Here is a 19,204-nt window from a genome sequence, read left to right on the forward strand (position 1 = left end):
GTTTCATGTGTGTTTCTGTTTAAAGACACCTTATTTAATATATAGTTAATTCATTAGCTTTGAACTCACAGACGATGCCACATTTTGGGTTACAAATCAATTTTAGCAGATGGGTGAATTCACAAAAATGGAATCTGTGAATAATGAGGATTGACTTTTTTTTTTCCCCCCTTTCCTTTCGTGACTATCTTACCCTAAGGAAGAAGTAATGTCTGGAGTTATCTGCCTTCTTTTGTGCTCTGAGTGTACAGGTGCAGTGTGGGTGTTTAGGCTTGTGGTGATGAAGCAGGATTTTTTGCTGCCATGTTTTCCGTGCTTGCAGCAAAAGTGATACAAGACCTCACCGCCTCTGAAACTGCTCTCAGATCATTTCCTTCTTCCTGGGGGGGAATTAGGCCCCTTTGGAAGCTGTCCTGCCTGGCCTGCTTTTGGCATCATTATATCTGGACCCAGTGCTTCTGCATTAAACTGGAAGAGCACAGTGATTTTGAAGCTTTTGTAATAAATCTCACCTTGAATAACCAGCTGGGTGAGGTTCGAAGATGGTTAGTGTACAGTTTAACACTTTACTTCCAGTTCTCTTTAAAGTTGGTTTAGGAGACTGGGGCTGGAAAGCTGAAGGAAAGTTTTGTTTGCTCTTCATTTGAAGAATGTGGCCTGATTTGACTTTTCTTTTGACGTGGTCATGAAACATCCTTCCGAAACACAGCGCCGGCCGCCGTGCCCTGGTGGGAGCCGTGAGGCGCAGGTGGGGATAATCGGGAGGAATGCGTTCTGCTTGCGAGAGTGGGTATGGTCAAGTGCGGTGCCCGCTGGCTGCGATTGTACAGCTGCCGACTTCTGTGGACAAGCTGGGGCTGGCTTAGGAATTCCTGCCGGCCCTCTGGCTCAGGGAAGCCTGTGGCTCCTTGACAGCCATGTGTCTGTCAGAGCAAACTGGAATTGAGGAGGAGGGGGCTCCCTCTGCTGATTTCAGCCACAATGAAGATATCTTCTGAGCAGGGACAATTTCCCAAGTGACTGTCCTCAAGGGAAGAAAGCTCACGTCCTTGTCACTTCTCCGCCCTTCCTTTCTGTAAGGGTTTGTCATTGCGAAAGGAGCCCTGGCAGGGCCCATGCTGACCTGTAGGGCTGACAAATGGAAAGGAGCTCATGGAAGAGGTGCAGAAAGGGGGTGAGGGGAAGATTCTGTTGACAGTTTATCATTTAAAGGCTGAGGGATTAGGTGTAGTGCTAAAACTAGTCAATTATTCGGATCTCTGTCGTGATTATTCTTTTCTTCCCCTTTACTGAATGGGTCAGATAGAACCGTGGCTGTTACTTGCTGCTCAGGTGGATATGCCTTGTCCGGGAAGTGAAATCCTGTCTGCTATCCTTGGTCGAGCCACGAAAGATGGTAGGAAAGTTGGCATCTCCCAAGTTTCGCAGCAGAGGGAAATCAGTAAGCCTGGGCCCTTCCTGACCCTCCCCCTCTCTTGTCCTAGGATGGTTATAACCGACTTATGTCTTTTCAACTTCTGTTGAAAGATCCCTGTGCACCCTAGAGTAGGAAAGTAGAAGAGACCTAATTTGAAAGGGGTGAGGAGTGTGTCTCTGTCGAGGAATGATACTAACACCACAGCATTGCATTGAATCATGGTTTGCTGTTTTACCTTAGGAGTCTTTGAGAAAAGCACCTGTTACCAAAATTTCATGCCACTTTTCTGATTTATAGCTCTTTTGCAATCTTTGGAAATGGGGCACGGCTTGAAAATCGTCAGTCAGTAATGACTTGCCATGCCCCTTCTTCCCAGTGCAAGCAGAAGCATGTGAAGAAGTAAATGGCCAACAGGGCAAGAAGTTTTGTTCCTTGTACAATAACCAGTTTTACCGCCTTCCTCCTCTCCCATAATGCCATCAGTTTTTCATTCGAGTGAGGGGTTTTGTTTATGGTTTCATTTCCCTGATGTTCACAATGACTGTATATGGATAGGCAGTCCCTAGTTAGGTGATAAGGTGATAATGTCTCTGGTGAGACCGATGAGGAGCTTGGCTGAGGTGCTGGATGTCTGCCGGTCCAGGAGAGTGGATGTGGATGAGAAGCCTAACTTGGCAAGAGTGTCTTAGTCCAACACCCGAGTCTATATAGTTTGAAAAAAAAAAAAAAGAAATCCCAAAGCAAGGGCAGGTCCATGTGCAGCTTGCTGTCACTGGACTTTATTTTCAGCATCATTGTTTCGTCTTCTAGGCTAGAGTTACAGTCTTTACTTGAAGCTCTGCGTTCAGTTGTTAGGCTTATTACCCTCATGGAGTAGCATTGCTTCTACGGGCCTGAAAAGGGGTCATCAGAATTAGAAGTATAAACTAGCAGAGTCAAGAAACGTGATGTTGAGATTAAAATGCACATTTTGAAGTCAAGCATAAAATGCCCCCAAGAACATAGTGATTTCCTGGTGCTTCATTATGTAAAATGCTTTTAAGTTTTTGATTTGGTCAATTACATCATAATTGCATGTTCATGTCGGCTAGAGCACATCCATGTTTTCTCAGGCCACATGTGAAATTGGAAGCTGGACAGTAGGAGGGGGCTTCTTAAAACGTGTCTTTTCTCTGCAGCTCCCTGGGGGAGCAGGGACCCAGGAGTAAGCAGAGAGGGGCGAGGTGGACAGCCAGCCAGCCTGAGATTCGCAAAGATAATGTTCATATTATGGAGGAGAAGTATTTTCCTGGCTGCTCACTGTTGGCCAGTGGCTTGGCCTTGTTCTCCTGTCTTGACTGTTCATGGGCGCCACCGTCTGTCCACAGGGACACCTCTGAGCACGCAGAGAGGTCATTGGGGTGGAGGGGACTGTGGAAGGATCCTTGCATGTGCCAGCCGGCTCAGTAGGCAGGAAGAGGGGAGATAGACATCGGCACGTTTGCGCAGCAGGGTCTGTGATAGATTTGGATTGTACAACAGTATGGATAGGCCTGGAAGCTGTGCGAGTAGCATCAGAAAACTTCTTCTGAGACATGAAAACCTTCCAAAGAGACGCGAAAAAAGACTTTTATTTTCAGTGAAGGGGGATCAAGGCAAGCCTCGTGCCTCCTGGCCGTGAAGATATGGTTTTCTCTCCTGCAGACTTTGTCTCCTGCACAGCCTTCTACTTGGACACCTGCTGAGGGCCCGCCGTGCTGTAGACCGGGGTGAGGAGCAGTGGCATCTGGGTTCTGGCCCGGGTTCACTTCTTGGGTGATTTTGATGGAATGGTAATGTCACATAGGAAGGATGTTTCTAGAAGCTGACTTCAGGTCATGTGCCTGGTCTGTTAACATTTACACACACCCCTGAAGTACAGAGAAGGAGGCCTCCTCAGATGTCTTCCTTGAACCTGCTCATTTACGGAGGCCTGGCCTCGGGGATTCAAAGTGGAGTGGGACACGATGACTGCCCTTGACATGGGGAGGCCGACAGATAGACAACAGAGCGTGATATGAGGTAGCCAGAGGCAGGGCTTGAGTGTCCTGGTCACAGAGCCCGCAGGAAGGCATGAACAACTCTGGTTTGGGTGATGGCGGTTGACCAATCAGATATAATCTAAAGGGCAAGAAAAACAGAGTTCTGGATTCCGATAAACTTCATATGAACCACACAGAGGGCAGTTAACTGTCCCAGCAGCTCGTACAATCGAAAGAGCAAAACACATCGACACCAGTGGTCCGTTTCATGCTGTTTGTTCAACAGAGGAGGGGTTTGTTTTCTTTTCTTTTTTTTTAATAATATTTTTTTATTACATTATTTTAGTCACCATACAGTACATCTCTGGTTTCTGATGTAAAGTTCGATGATTCATTAGTTGCGTACAACACCCAGTGCACCATGCAATACGTGCCCTCCTTACTACCCATCACTAGCCCTCCTGATGGGGTTTGTTTTCTTGATGCTTTATGAAGAGAAAACACAAACCCAACCCCGCTGCTGGGGGCAGGGCAAATACTCCCAGGCATGGTCCTTCCCACGGCACCGGTGCGGACACATTTGCTGGCGGAACTTGTCAGTGGAAAATGAAACACCCTTTTGTCAAACGTGGTCTGCCTTTCCAACCGGTCCTGCTCACCTTTGAGTTGCTTCAGTGGAATGGGCCGTTATTGAATAAGGTGGTTAGGGATGAACTGTGGGTCCTTTTGTAATCAGGAAGCTCAGAAACTTCCCTAGATGGTTCAGCACGGCTGTCTCAGGTTCAATCCTTGAGGATGTCGCTCCACAAGGAGGGGGACACGGGTGCAGGCAAATGGGGCACCGTTAAGTCAGCCTCCCGGGTTGAAATGTTAAGGGTGTGTTTGCACAGAAAACGGAGGAAGCATCTTGCCTCCTATAAAGAAGCAGCAGGCTTGCAACAGGACACTCCCGGCCTTCTGGTTCCATTTAGTGAGTCCGATTTGATCAGACTGTCTCCTGATGGAGCTGCAGGATGGGCAAGAGTGCTTCATGACTAATCTAAGGCAGCTGACTCGGTTGTTTTTAAACATTAGGGAAAGCTGCGCGGGCTCTTCATGGGGAGGAAGTTTCAGCACCGTTTGTCCTGAAATGGACAACATGACTCATTGCCAAATGTAAAAAAAGAAAATCTTTTTTACTCCCCTGCATGTGTAAACACTCTAAACCCAGCCGTGTTTATAGGAAGGTAAGGGACCATCTGGTTCACTGCCTAGTAGCCTAGTTCTTATTTTTATCACTGATTTATATTGAGAGGATGACAAATAGAACAGAATTAGATTTTTAGTTATACAACACACCCAAGGATTCTTGTAGCGTTAAGCCTTCTGTTGTCTCAAAAACATGAAAGAGGTCGTTAGGTGGGATGAGTCCCATCCTTGAGCACCCTGGCCAACGCACTCGGAGCTGCCTCTTCCTTCTGCAGCCCTTGGTGCCCACCTCTGACACTGATGACCCAACAGGTAGTTGGGACTAATTTCAGCTGGATTTAAAAGTCTTTTATTCTTCATGTCTTCAGAGAGATGGAAGTTTTGAAATGACTTCAGAGTCCTTGCTGGGCCTAAATCAGAAAACAATACCGTAGCCTGTCTTCCAAGTGGCCCAGATCACCCTAGCCCATGTAAAGCAGCGGCCTTGGGCTCGAGGTACATAAAACAGATCAAGTCACAGAAGACTCAGAACTGACATAGACTAGCGCGCATATTGGATTGGTTTGCATGGGTCTCTACTGATCTATCACCCTTACTGAATTGGAGGAGAACATCTTTCATTTCTCTATCCTGAATTGGAGAGTCTCTTTTATGGCTAGCAACTTCTAAAACCTGCTATCTGTTCTTTTTCTTTAAGGAGAATATTTTTCTGAGTGATTGAACCCACTGCCATTTTGCTAACAGCTCTTTGTGAATCCCGTGGTCAGCCCTTTTGCAGGGATAAGCAGTCCGCTTTTCTCCATGCTCTTGCAGCAGACCTTTGTCTGCCTTAGTTCAGCTTTGTTCTCGGGAAGGTTCTGGTGCCCCTTGTGGATTTGATCTGTGGCAGACATTTCCCCTTCCTATGGAATGACCAAAGGACCAATCTACAAACCCAAGCCCTTCCTGTCTGCTTTCATAGGAGTTAAGTAACACGAGTAATTCGATAATTTTTTTAAAGTTAAATTTGATCTAAGAATTACATCTTGAATTGAGATTTAGAATTGAATCTTGGCTGTCTTTTGTGTGGGCAAGTTTCTGCTTACAGGGTAGGTCTTATTAGTTGTGTTGTTCTGAATAAGTAGGAATTGAGGGACCACATTTTTCAAAAAGCCTCAGACACCCTTCTCTTTCCGAGTGGTGAGATTTTTAGTCTACAAAGGATGGATCAATTTAGCTGTCAAAATGGAAGCTGAGAGGCCAATTGCCCATGCAAATTAACCACTTGTGCAAGCCCTTCAAAATCGCCTGCGTGAAAAGCGAGCCTGCCCTTTGGAAATTTGGCACATGGTAGCAGAAATAAAGTAGTTACTCTTCAGATATGGTGATGTCCTTAGAGAGCTGATTTTAGAAATTGCTCATTTTTTAAGCAATGAAGCAGTTGCTTAGTTTTTGTCCACTTGTTTGCTTTAATAAAGAAGTCTTTTGGGCCCCTCTCTTTTTCCTCCCGCTGTTCCCATGCGTCTAGGCGGCTCAGAACACATCTCACTGTCTGATGTGGGAGTTAAGGGATGGGAGGTGTTTTGCCCCAGCTTTATTCTAGTCGCTCAGGCGATGTATTCATTCCAGGGTCAGCAGCTCCTACCAGCTTTCAGTGCGCAGCAAAGGATGAGTCTGCACGAATGGGAAACAATTGGGTGGCTTTCTTCCCAAATGTTGTGAGGATCAGTCAACATTTGGAGAAATGAAATCCCAGTTTCCGCCTTCCATTTTCTGTAGGCTTCAGCTGGGTTTATATTGCCACACCAGCAGGCAGGTTTCACAGTGACTGCCACCTGTCCGAACTAGGGTGCGGTCTCAGTGGCTCTGGGTGTGAGAGCTCCAAGTACAAGTACATTTTTCTTTGTCTTTGGAGTCAACTTTCGGAAATGCCTGTTCATCTGTTCAGGGAGGTAGGGTTTGCCTCTGCTGGTGTCAGAGCTGGGTGATTGCATCATTAATGACCCAAATGTGAGGCCCTGTGTCCCCAGGTGAGGACACATTGTCCACGAAGCCACAACCATCACTGGGGCCGGGCTTCAGGTGTGCCTACTTTGGCCCCAAGACAGCCAGGAATTTAAGCAAGGGAAACTGTGACATCTGCACTTGTCTTCTGAAAATGTACTTGCGACGACTCTCCCAGAGACTCTTTCTTAACCGGAATTGATCAGTACGTGGCATTATTTGTATGGCATTATTTGTATGGAAAATAATTAACCGGTGACCAAAGAGATCACGTCTGATTTGGGGAAAGCTCTTCCAAAGGGTGAATTCCTTGAGCTCCCAGCCCTTCTGGGCCACACTGGCTTTCTTTCTTTCTTTTTTTTTTTTTTTTAATAATTTTTATTTTGTTATATTAGTCACCGTACAGTACATCCCCAGTTTTTGATGCAATGTTCCGTGATTCATTGTTTGCGTATAACACCCAGTGCTCCATGCAATATGTGCCCTCCTTAATACCCATCACCAGCCTATCCCAATCCCACCCCCCCCCCAAGCCCTCAGTTTGTNCACCAGCCTATCCCAATCCCCCCCCCCCCCCAAGCCCTCAGTTTGTTTCTCAGAGTCCATAGTCTCTCAAACCCGGATTGAAGTGTTTTTATTTTCCTCCCTGTGCATTTGTCATGTCGCACACGTTTGTGTAAGATCTCTAGCTTTCGAAAGCCCCAGCTGTTGGCTCTGATGCCGAGCTTACTGAGATACTACTGACTTCAGGCCGTTTGCAGTCACAGAATTTGGCGGGGGAGCAGCACAGATACCCCGGGGCGACGGAACAGCTTTCAAAGAAGGCAAAAATCCTGAGTTGGGTCACTTTCTCATGCTGCTCTCAGCATTTCCAAATCATCACGTTCAGCAATGTTTGGAGTCGAGGTGGTGATGTTGAACCAAATAACAGACCTATCTTTAAAAAAAAGAAAGAAAAAAACCCCTAACTGTTAACCTTTGAGTCCTGAGTCTGTCTTGAATGTGAAGCAGTCAGCAGTCTTATATTTGGGGAGATCAGGACGAAGCTGCTTCCCCAGCCAGAGTCTGGCGCCAGCGGCATCAGCCTGGAGTTCATCGGGACGGGGCTGACACACCTGGGATGGCGCTGGACAGGCCACCGCCGGCACCACAGACCTTCTCTGTCACCTCATGCTTTCTGTGTGTTTGCTTTCGATCTTCACATGGTTTCCCTAAGTGCTGGGAGCTTTGCTTAGGAGTGTGGGTGCAGCTGGGAACAGAGGTTCTGCCCTCCTCCCTTTTGCCAGGCGCCCAGGCTGCCTGCAGTGCTTATGTCCTTAAAAGTCTGCACCTTGTCAGAGCACCCGGGTCTCTGCCCACTGCTTCTTGGGTGCTGTCCCTCCCCTCCTCCTTTTTCCACATGCCCCTCCCCCCTCCTGCTGCCCCTGCCCCTCTCTCCTCTCTGCCACATTTGCCTCCTCAAGTCCTCTTTCTCTGTTCTTGCTGCAGGCACCTTCTTTTCTTTTCTTTTCTTTTCCTTTCTTTTTTCTTTTCTTTCTTTTCTTTTCCTTTCTTTTCTCTTCTCTTCTCTTCTCTTCTCTTCTCTTCTCTTCTCTTCTCTTCTCTTCTCTTCTCTTCTTTCCCCTTCCCCTTTCCCTTCCCCTTCCCCTTCCCCTTCCCCCTCCCCCTCCCCTTCCCAATATTTTATTTATCTGAGAGAGAGAGAGAGAGAGCACAAGTGGTGGGGAGGGACAGAGGCAGAGGGAGAAGCAGGCTCCCCACGGAGCTGGGGGCCTGGTAAGGGACTCAGTCCCAGGACCTGGAGATCATGACTGGAGCCAAAGGCAGACAGACACTTAACCGACTGAGCCACCCAGGTGCCTCTCTCCTTTTCTTTTTTGAATGGCTGGGGTTTCCAACCCCCCCCCCCCACCAAGCCCACAGGAGTCTCCCTTCAAGCAGTATCTTTCTTTACCCTAAATGCCTACTGTTGATTTCTCCGGTGGGGCAAACGTATTTGAAGTGGACGACAGAGATTGTCTGAGGTGACTTCATGCAGGAAGAGCGGACTTAGGGATAGTCTCAGTAGGGGGCACCATGTGTACAGAGTTGGCTGATTCTCTTCAACCCCCAACCACCTCTGCCTGTGGATTGTTCTTCCCAACCAAACCAGTGGCCTTAGACTGGTGAGCCAACAACAAGAACATCCTTTCTTTAATTCGTACTTTAATTCCCAGTGAGAAAGTTCAGATTCTCATTGATTCCGTTATTGTCTCATATCCAGAGACATTCATTCATCGAGTCCACCCTCGAGTTTCTAGACTCTTTCTGTACAAGTAATAATTTGTAACAATGGGCTGTGATTTATAGTTGTGTGGGTTTTTTCGGTGTGTTTTTGTTTTTGTCTTTAGTATGTTAAAATCTTGAGTTCTCAATGGCAGCTGCTCCTGGCCTTTGGTTTCTCCCTTTCTTGTCTATCCCTCTGCAGAGCTGCCATATTGATCGTCCTAAATACCGCTGTCGTTCCGGTACTTCACTGAGCCTTCAGTGACCCCCTTCCTTTGGATGAAATCTCATCTTTTTCTCATGATAGCATTCCCTAATTGCCTGTTTTTCTAAAGTCTAAGAGTTCCGTGGAGTGGCTCCTTTGAGCCTTCCCCCCACTTGGCCACGCTTGGCAGTGGCCTGCCACTCCTGATGCCGCTCCTTCCTGCTCTTCAGCCTTGGGTTCCCACTGGAATCCATTCTCCCGATTACTTTCTTGTTTCCCCCCACAAATGTGAGTAGAGGACAGCTTTCTGTCCGTGGTCCTAACAGCCCCTCCAGTTCTGCTTTCCACTTTAGATGAGTTGCTTTGTTCCCCAGACCCCATTCAGTCTCCTGTATGTTGGCCCTGCAGTTGGGGTTTCCTCAATTCTCCCTGTCCCAAGGGTGGTACCAGACATTCATGCTCCAACCCAGCATGTCTCTGGCCAAATGGCTCTTCGTGCCATCTAGGATTCTCAGGTGTTCCTGCCTTATCTACCACTGTCTTTGCCTGTAATACACCCCACTCAAACACACTTCATCATCTCTTTGAATATCCTACCTCTCCCTTAAATCTCAGGTCACATTTCTCTTCTTCCAGGAAGCTCTCCTTGACTCTTCTGCCCGGAAGCAATCACCCTTTCCTCCAATTTCAGTTTTACAGAATTGTGTAGACCAATTCTAGAGTGTCTTGGATGAGCTCCTGAATGGTTCTTGCTTTGTCTTCTGACCGCCTACCACGCATGGCCATGGGGCCATGTGGCAGTTAATTAACTGATTGACTGAAGACAAGATGTCTCTTAGTTGAGCCACATGACCACTGGTAAAATTCTCACAAGTTGGGAAACCCTGTTCCAACAGTTTATAGGTTTTCTGAGCCTGTAGCTGGTGGGGTTTCTTTCCACAACTCCATTAAACATCTTTATGATGCCAGGTGGTCTCATCCATTTTCATTTTATTTCTTGTGATTTTACTGTGGTACAGTTTCTAAATTGAGCTTTTAAGACGGGCCTGAAATTTTAATTTCTCTCATGTATCCGTAGGAGAAAGGCCACAGCTCAGCTGACCTTTGGTTTCTAGAAGAATGTTTAAATCTACATTTTTCTTCATTCGGAGTAGGTCAGGCTGGGAAGGTTGCATATTTTAGCAGAAAGGCACGTGCTGATGGGTACTTAGTAAGTTATAATTGATGTTTAAATTTTATTTATGCATTTCAATTAAGAGACAGTTTTAAGAGCCTGGGAAGGTGGCTACAGGGTGCAACTTCTAGGGAAGGTCTATTGTTTGTAAATCACGAAGGGCTGCTGCAGGGAAGCTGGGCGCCTTTGTGTGCTGGTGCAATGTTTTTCTGGAGTGAGGCTCTCACTGTGAATTCTAATGCAGAGGACTTAGGACATTGTTTCTACTAAAGTGGATACTAAGCTAAAAGAAAAGAATAAGGATAATATGGAATTGAGTCAAATGGGGACATTTTTGTTTTAATAAAACATAAACCGTTTATTTAATGGGTAGTTAAATATCCATTTTGAAATATTCCGACCTCCAGCCCAAGGCAACCCTTTGGGGCTTTGTAGTTTCTTTACCTTTTGACTTTCTTCTCAGTTTTCTAGAAAATATGTCAGTGATTTATGGTTTACACATCAGGTAATCTATGACCTTAGTGGGGAGAAGGGGAGCGCTCAGCCGGTGGACCGGAAGGAGTCTTTGTGACTTTCACTGAGCTCTTATACAAGGTCAGAGCCTTGTTGCTATGGCTTCTGCTCCTCAGTCTACACTGCTTGGCACACAGGGATGTCGTGTCGAGTGTGGTGTATTCCTTTAGAGGGTGGCACGCCATCCTCTTAAATGGTTGACCTTGCAGAGTAGAAGGTCCCAGTGCTCTTCGCTTGGCCATCATCAGGCACCTGGGCGGGAAAATGTCTTTTTCACTATTGATGTAAACACAGGCAGAGTAAGAACCTTTCAGGGTGTATCCCCCCCAATCCTGCTACGGGAAGGGGTTTCCAGTTGAAGCGTCCAGTTCTGAAGGGAGTCGTGTTGCTCACCAAGCCATGTGCACTCTGTGTTGGGCATTCTGCCACGGGAATGTTGCCTTCTCACAGGGAAGGGGCTCGATTTCGAAGTCAGAAAGTTACATAAGAACTAGGAAGATTAGTAGGAGAAGAAAGGGATAAAGAAAGGGGGGGTAATCAGAGGGGGAATGAACCATGAGAGACTGTGGACTCTGAGAAATAAACTGAGGGCTTCAGAGGGGAGGGGGATGGGGGAATGGGATAGACCGGTGATGGGTAGTAAGGAGGGCACGTATTGCATGGTGCACTGGGTGTTATACACAACTAATGAATCATCGAACTTTACATCAGAAACCAGGGATGTAATGTATGGTGACTAACATAATATAATAAAAAATATTATTATTAAAAAAAAAAAGAAAGTTGGATCGGGAACATCCGGCTGTCCGTGCTGCAGACCGTCCTTGCCTGGATTGCGCTGGGATGTCCTCTTCCTGCACTAATTGTCTCTTGGAGTCAATGATTCTGAATTCTTAACAGTGTCCTTTTTGGCCTCTGAGCCTTTTGGCATTTAAGGGGATGGCCGTCCTCTGCAGGCATGACTCTTGGATGTCCTAGCTAGGGGACCGCATCCGCTAATTTATGACCACACTGAGGGAGGGGAGGAGAGCTCAGCCTCCAGGCCTCATTATCAGCCCTGTTTTAAATTTAATTCTGACATGTGTGAGGCTATAGAAATTGCCAGGTATTCCTGGCAGTAATGAGTGGGTCTGTCCAACTTTGTCACTTAAATCTTAGCTATGAACTAAACAAATACCAAGAAATTTTAGTGCTAATTTTAAAACAGATTGTAGGGCTCAAGAGAGGATGCTGGTGTATTCAAACATGCTGTTTTATAACGAAGTTCCAACTAGCATGTTTGTTGCCACACCCAAAGGAGATGTTATTTGTGGTGTGAGAAAGGAATTGGCCGCTCCTAGGAATTTTTCCTGGGCTGAGTATGCCTTCTTACCTTGGGGAGAGCTCCCTTACTCCTCTTTTGGCCTCAAGGATTTGCATCTGCACCTCCTTCTGTCCAAAGGATGATGTCACGGGCTTTCAAAGACTCAGCTGGGACCACACTGAACTTGGCGATGCTTTAATGTGTGTGTGCACCTGGGCTGTGCGAGCCTTCCTGGGCAATTCTGAATGTGTTGCTTTGGATTGCCCCCTTGCTTTCCATGAACTAACCAAAGGCACCTCATGGAGGCAGGGAGCCTCATGGAGAGACAGTGTCACTTAGCCACTGACTGCCCTCTGGCCCCTGAACCTGAGGACTTCCAAACAGCTGATTTCAACAGATATAAAATTTTACAAACTTCCAGATGCTGTAATTCAGTTTATTTTCTGCAGGCAGATGGCCTTTAGATAATGACTGAAGTAGACAGTGTGGGAATCATTGCAGAGAGGAATAGCCAGAATGTTCCAGAATGTTCTGGGAAGTTCTTCTTCCCTTTTTCTCATCATCATTCTAGCTGCTACCCGAGTGTATGTGTCAGAAAAGGCAACATCAGTGTGTTCCAGCTTTATTAGAAGCCAGAAGCTGCAGAGCATGGGGAGTAGAAAGAAACTATGTGAACTGGGACAACAGAACATGCGTGAGCCCTAAAAGGGCAGGATTTGAAGTAACAGGCGTCCCTCATTACTAATGGACACATTTCTTTATGAATCAGAAAGGAAAATAACCCGTTTCTTCAGTTTCTGGCATACATGGTTCTAGCGAGGCTGGTGCCTTGCGGTAGTCTTTCTGTCACATTAGAGTATTAAGTTTTCAGGACTTTTATGCTAAATTGAAGAGATTGGGGGCGATTAGTTGGTGGGATGAGATTACTTGATTTTAGTGAAGTGAATGCTTTTATGGTTTACAGTTCTTTTCCTAATAAAGCCTCACATTGTGCACCATATAAATTAATGTGTGAATAAAAATACAAATTCACATTTTTGGTATAGTTTATTCTATACCTTCTGCTTTTACTTCTTATTTTCCAAATGCATTACTTAAGGTACAATACATACCCCAAAACGGGATGGAAGAGCCATCATAAAATGGGTAAATTCACACAACCAATCTACATTTGATGTTCAAAATGCTTAAAGTAATTCAGATGGGTTTGAAATGATGGTTCTATTGGTTGTTTATATACGTTAACAGCATTTGAATTTTTCTTTTTCTTTTTCCGAAGAAGGAAGCCCATCGGTGCATGGGCTATCCTGCTGTGATTTCCAGGATGTCCTGGGTCACTTTGCTCTAAGTCTTACACTGCTAAAATAGCTTGTTGGTTGTGCCAGGCCTTAATGGAAGTTTCTGGAATCAATGAGCAATGACCACAACCTCCTTTAAAATGGATTAATGGGATCTGTTTTTTTCTTTTCTTTTTTGAAGTGCCGGCGTGTGAGTTGGGCTTGAGTGCCCAGGCGTTGTGGATCCTTAGTGTGATACATGATCCGGGAGACGCTCCCCCCTTTCCCTCCTTGGTAAGTCAGACACCTCAATGGGAAATGAAGACACCAACAGTTTTGTAGGTTGAGACCCTGTGATAGCTGATGAGTAGCCTTATCTCTGCTGTTAAAAATGACACTGAATGAGCAAGTTTTCAGAGAGGAATGGAGCCACAGAGGGGTGAGGTATTCCGCTCACAATTTCCAAGTAGTCAGAGGCAGAGCTGGGATTTGAACCTGTGTTCTTAACTCTAACATAATACCACCTGATAGTGCGAGGGAATGCTTTCAGAGAATAAAGCAGACACGCTTTTTAATTTCTTCCCTTTCTGGAAAAAATGCCCTTAAAGAGAAGCTTACAATGAATATTAAGAAATTAGTTTTTCTTTTTTTTTTTTTTCTTTTTTTTTATTTTTAAAGATTTTTATTTATTTATTTATTTGACAGAGACAGAGACAGCCAGCGAGAGAGGGAACACAAGCAGGGGGAGTGGGAGAGGAAGAAGCAGGCTCATAGCAGAGGAGCCTGATGTGGGGCTCGATCCCACAATGCCGGGATCACGCCCTGAGCCGAAGGCAGACGCTTAACCGCTGTGCCACCCAGGCGCCCCAGGAAATTAGTTTTTCAAACAGCAATGTAAATCAGAAGATGGGAGACTTCTCTGAAAAGGGTGAGGTAGTCAGTATTTTAGGATTTGCTGGCTGTATAATCTGTTTCAGCAACTCAACTCAACCCTGAGTTTTGGCACTAAAGCAGCCACAGACAATAGGTAAATGAGCAAATGTGCCTGTGTTCCAGCAAAACTTTATTTACAAAGAGGCAGTGGCAAGCTGGGCTGGATTTGGCCCGCAGGCTGGAGTTTACTGAGCCCTGATCTACACACTTACAGTGCTCAGATCTCCCAGTGTGGAGAATGAGCATGTTTTAGTGGCCCGTACGTATAAGTCCTTTCACAAAATCTGGCTTGGATGCTCAGAATTTAATCGTAAGTGACTTTTAATGAAGTCTACTATAACTGCGAAAACCTGCTCTTTAGAGTTAAGTGCATCTCGTGTCCAATGCTTGACGTAAGTCTGTAGGCCCCCAATGTATTAGCGTAAGGCAGGTACCTTGACTGGAGCTTTGCTCAAAGTAGGCTTGATACACATTGTTCTTTCAGTGTATTTTGTTAGTCTAGAAAGTATAGCTCTTTTATGAAGTAAGTTCAGATATCATTTCCTCTTTTGGTCTCTGTATAGTTTCTAAATGTGACATTTTTATTTTGTACCCTTAAACAGAGTATTGCTTATGCTTATTAGGGCAAGCATGCTATTATTTTGGACTGTCTGATAATTGTGTTGCTCAAAAGGGTTCTGGTATCAAATCTTCCTCTTTTATTTTGAGCAAAACCAAATGTTTGTGAGTCAAGTTTGAACAAGGTTGATGTACATAAATCATGGGATAACATGGTGATGCAATCTCCTTTGGTGTTGTACTTAACTTTTTCTTACAAAAGGATACTTCTGACACCTGAAGGCCTATCTAACTATTGTACTGGTTATCACCTAAAAAGAAGGGTGAAGAGGGGCCTCCTGGGTGGTTCAGTCAGTTAAGCGTCCGACTCTTGATTTTGGCTCAGGTCATGATCTTGGGGTCGTGAGATCCAGTCCAGTGTGGAGCCCACTTGGGATTGTCTCCCTCCCTCTCCCTCTGTCCCTTCCCCCAGTCTCATGCCAAGGGGAGGGTAGCTCATACTCCTACACCTGGAGTCCAGTCCTCTTTCCAGCTTCTCCTAGCTCACACTATGGCCTACATTGTGAAGAGGAGACATTTGGTGCGTAAAGTATATGCTTCGTGAGCAATAACAACCACTATTAGCAAGCTTTCGTTTAATTGGAGGTTGATTCATTAGGTCAGAATAGCTGTGAGTGACTTACTATTTCAAAACCAAGCATTTTCAGTAAGATTGCTAACTGGCTTTGTCAAAGTATTGTAGATATTTGTGCTTCACCAGCAATGTGTTAGAGAGTCTCTTTTGCTAAAACCTCGCTATCATGGAGCATCGTTAACTTTTTTTTTTTGTCTATTCCTTCATTTTGATATGTTCCATTGTTTACTCATTATGTTATTTGAATTTTTTTTTAATTATGCGATTTTTTTTTTTAAGAGGGAGAAAGCACATGTGAGCATGCGGGAGGGACAGAGGGTGAGGGAGAGAATCTTAAGCAGTCTCCACATTCAGCATGGAGTCAAACTCAGGGTCCCAACCCACAACCCCAAGATCATGACCTGATCTCAAATCAAGAGTCAGATGCTCAACCTACTGAGCCACCCAGGTGCCCCTTAATTATGTGATAATTAACCATTTACTTTGAGAAAGGTGAGAGAGAGAGAGAGAAGGAACATACATGTGTAAGATAATTGTTTATCTTTATTTTATACTTGTTTAGCTATTGAGATTCAGCACTTATAAATTTTAACAGAATTTGCTTTTTTTTAAATTTATTTTTTATTATGTTATGTTAGTCACCATACAGTACATCGTTAGTTCTTGATGCAGTGTTCCATGATTCATGGTTTGCGTATAACACCCAGTGCTCCATGCAATATGTGCCCTCCTTAATACCCAGCACCAGAATTTGTTTTTAAGAATATTAACTCTTTGTTGTTAATATTTCCCCACTTCATTTGCTTGTTGACTTTATCCTTTTAAATTTAAAGAAGTTTATTACAGTGTTGCCAGATATTTTTTTTCATAATGAAATCCGTGCTTAGGAATTTAATAAAGATTTTCCTTTACTTTCTTCTGATATTATTACAAATATTCATCTCTGGAGTTCAGAGAACAGCTCAGTTATTTAAAAATAGATCCTGTTCTTTGTAATTTCTCTCATAGTTATAGTCCACCTTTCTTTTTCCTCACAAAAATCTACCCCACCCCCAGTTTTACTCTAATGAGGATGTTCAGACAATTAAGGTATTTGTATGAATGAGGGATCTCAGCTGCACATTGCTTCATCCTACAAGTAGAAATCTAATTCATGGCCAGACAACTGAAATTGTTTCATTCTTTCATTAATCCCCTTCGTTAGGGGAAGGTTAAGTTTTGCATTTTGAGATGTCCTATAGCTTTTACCTATATTTTTTAACAACTGTGTGTCAGTACTTTTTATATAATAGAACTTAACCCATTGTGCTGGATATGATTCAGTCATTATCACAGTGCTTTTCCTCTTATCTCATGTTTGTACCTAATCTGGTGTTTGCGTTAAATGTTATGTGGTGTGAGTGCAGGACAGAGACAGTGCTGGTGGAATCATGTATGTATTGGTTGATGTCCTCACTCGTTGAGTTTCGAGCACTCACCTAAAATATTAACTTAATTATGAATTATCATGTGCCTGCAACAGTGGTTTCCTAGTTTATACATTCCAGAAGAGAGAGAATTGACTTGATTTCTCTTTTTGAGTTGGAGATTAACCTGGCTTTGAACAGATCGGACCACAGCTCAGGTCTCTAGCTTTACTTTTCTTGGTTTTCTAGATTTCTTGGCTATAAAATCAGGAAAATAAAAGAACACCAGTGGAGAGCGGGAAGAGGCAATGAGACACTTGATTGGGTTTGTGGAGACAAAAAGACTAAATAGGAAAATAGACGTGCTCGCTGAGTTGCCCTCACTGTTTCAGTTGGTGCTGCTGTGCTGATCAGAATTTTATTTCGTGATATTTTTGGTACATTTTTGTGTATATTACTGACATAGGTGTCAGTAATATACTTGCTTAAACATGCTGAGTGGTTGTATTTTGGGATAAAGATTGAGCCTGTCATTCTTAATAATGTGAGAAATATTAAAGCTGTGGATTCCACTCCTTATTATTCCTATCCTGTTGCCTCGTCAGCCTGATGGAAAATCTCCAGGAGGCTCTCTGGAGAGGCTCTTGCAGGTCTGGTTTGGCTGGTCACATGCACTTCACTCCTCATTTCCCAAGTTTACTGACAGGACAATTGTCTGCCACCACTATCCACGTTAGAATGCGTCGGAATTCCCATTATGGAGCTGGGGCAACCTTGCTGTCTCTCCTGTATGGGATTTTGGCCCTTTTCCTCATTTGTTTAGGTGAGTGTCTGCCAAGTCTGTTTTGTTCTGGCTTTATGACCAGTATAAATATTTGTGAATCACAGATGGGTGGTCAACTTCAAAATCCATTTTCTTTCCTTCACTTCATGTTTGAGTCCGGCTGGTGATGGCGTACGTGTGCTGTTCATTCTCACACGCCCATTAGAGGGGCAGATGTGTGTGGGGTTAATTGCTTGGATTTGAAGATTAACATGTGCTTGTAAGGCAGTGCCCTCTTGATTAAACCGTGCGTAAGATCTTTTTTGGCAGAAATTTTCGTAAGGGCATAAAAAATGACCCTGTGTTTGGATTTTTGCATTTCATGGGACTTGGGGTTTTCCTGTGTTGTGGCCTCCAGATCAGAGTGTTGGAGAGGCTTCTCTAGCTGCAGGGCTGCAAACCTCATCAGTTCATGTTTTATCCACTGGAGCTTTTCATGTGGTTTTCATGTGTGTTTGTGTCTCTTGTAGCCTTCCAGGCCACAAAGGGATCAGAGTAATTTTGTTTCATTTGCTTTTGCTTACAGCTCGGGCAGTAACCATTATTGGTTAAGCCGAAGCAGAGAAAGCAAAGGTTGGAAAGATGGTCAGGAGATTCTGGGAAGTAAATACCACCATATTTTCATATACGGGTATCTAAGAAGAGTGAATGTTTCTAGCATTCAGAAATTAGGTGGGTATATCTACGTTTTTACCAAGCTCAGATTATTTTTTTGGATTGGGGGATTGACTGCCTTGTCAGAGCTCAGAGGCCGTGTGCCTTTTGAGAACTGTGCCTCCTCCTCCCACAGCAAGCCACCTCTCTGCCACAGGGATGGGTGGCAGGTGAGGCACCTTCTCAAGCTGGCCAGTCACCTGATGGCCACACAAACTAAGTCTAGTTGAGGCCATGCTTCTAGCTTGGGCACCAATACCCCATTCCTTCTCTCCTACTCAAAGATAGTACTTAAATTGTTCCTCCCTCTCTTTCCAGCATCATCCAGTTTTCATTTTCCCCTTTCTGCTGGATCTTTTCAACAGGAATGCAAATATCTACCATCTTAAAAAAAAAAAATAACCTGTTGATTTTCATTTCCCCTCCAGCTACAGCACACATCTTTCCTTTTTTTTTTTTTTTTTAATGCAAAAACTCCTTAAAAGCACTTGCTTATATTTCTTGTCCCTAATTCCAGTGTTTGCATTTCCTCTTGAACTCACTTTGACTACCCGTCTCCCAACAGTACTGCCTCTTCAGGTCACTGGTTAGCGTCATGTTGCTGACCCAAGGAGTCACGGCTGCGTCAGCATCGCACTTGGCAGTCGGTCAGTCAGTCACTCAGCATTCCTATGCTCATCCCTCCCTCTTCTTTGAAGTGCTTTCTTCATCTGGTTTCAGGGCACGTTTCCTTGGTGTGATTCCTAAACATCTCTGGCCATTTCCTCTTAACCTCAGCTGCTTATCCCCTTGCCCACTAGCGTCCCTGAGCGTTCAGTGCCTTGACCTTGCCTCTTTGCCCACCATCCCCACCATTTGCGTAATTTCTTCC

The 19,204-nt window shown here is 44.7% G+C and overlaps 1 protein-coding gene across 6 annotated transcripts in view; it reads left to right on the top strand.

Annotated features, from left to right (window-relative positions):
• Positions 1–19,204, top strand: part of SEMA5A (semaphorin 5A) — a 498,547-nt gene that overhangs the window by 107,491 nt on the left and 371,852 nt on the right. For 4 of the 6 annotated variants that reach the window (XR_004624352.1, XM_034657091.1, XM_002918624.4 and 1 more), the window contains exon 2: positions 13,528–13,619. The exons of 1 other annotated variant lie outside the window; for it this stretch is intronic. The gene's annotated coding sequence lies outside the window, so the exon portion shown is untranslated. Of the gene's footprint in view, positions 1–13,527; positions 13,620–18,205; positions 18,352–19,204 lie in introns of all 6 variants that reach the window. One more of the 6 variants, XM_034657090.1, reaches the window with a different exon arrangement.

Source organism: Ailuropoda melanoleuca, chromosome 3 (genome assembly GCF_002007445.2).
Source record: "Ailuropoda melanoleuca isolate Jingjing chromosome 3, ASM200744v2, whole genome shotgun sequence".
NCBI classification, from domain to species: Eukaryota; Metazoa; Chordata; class Mammalia; order Carnivora; family Ursidae; genus Ailuropoda; species Ailuropoda melanoleuca.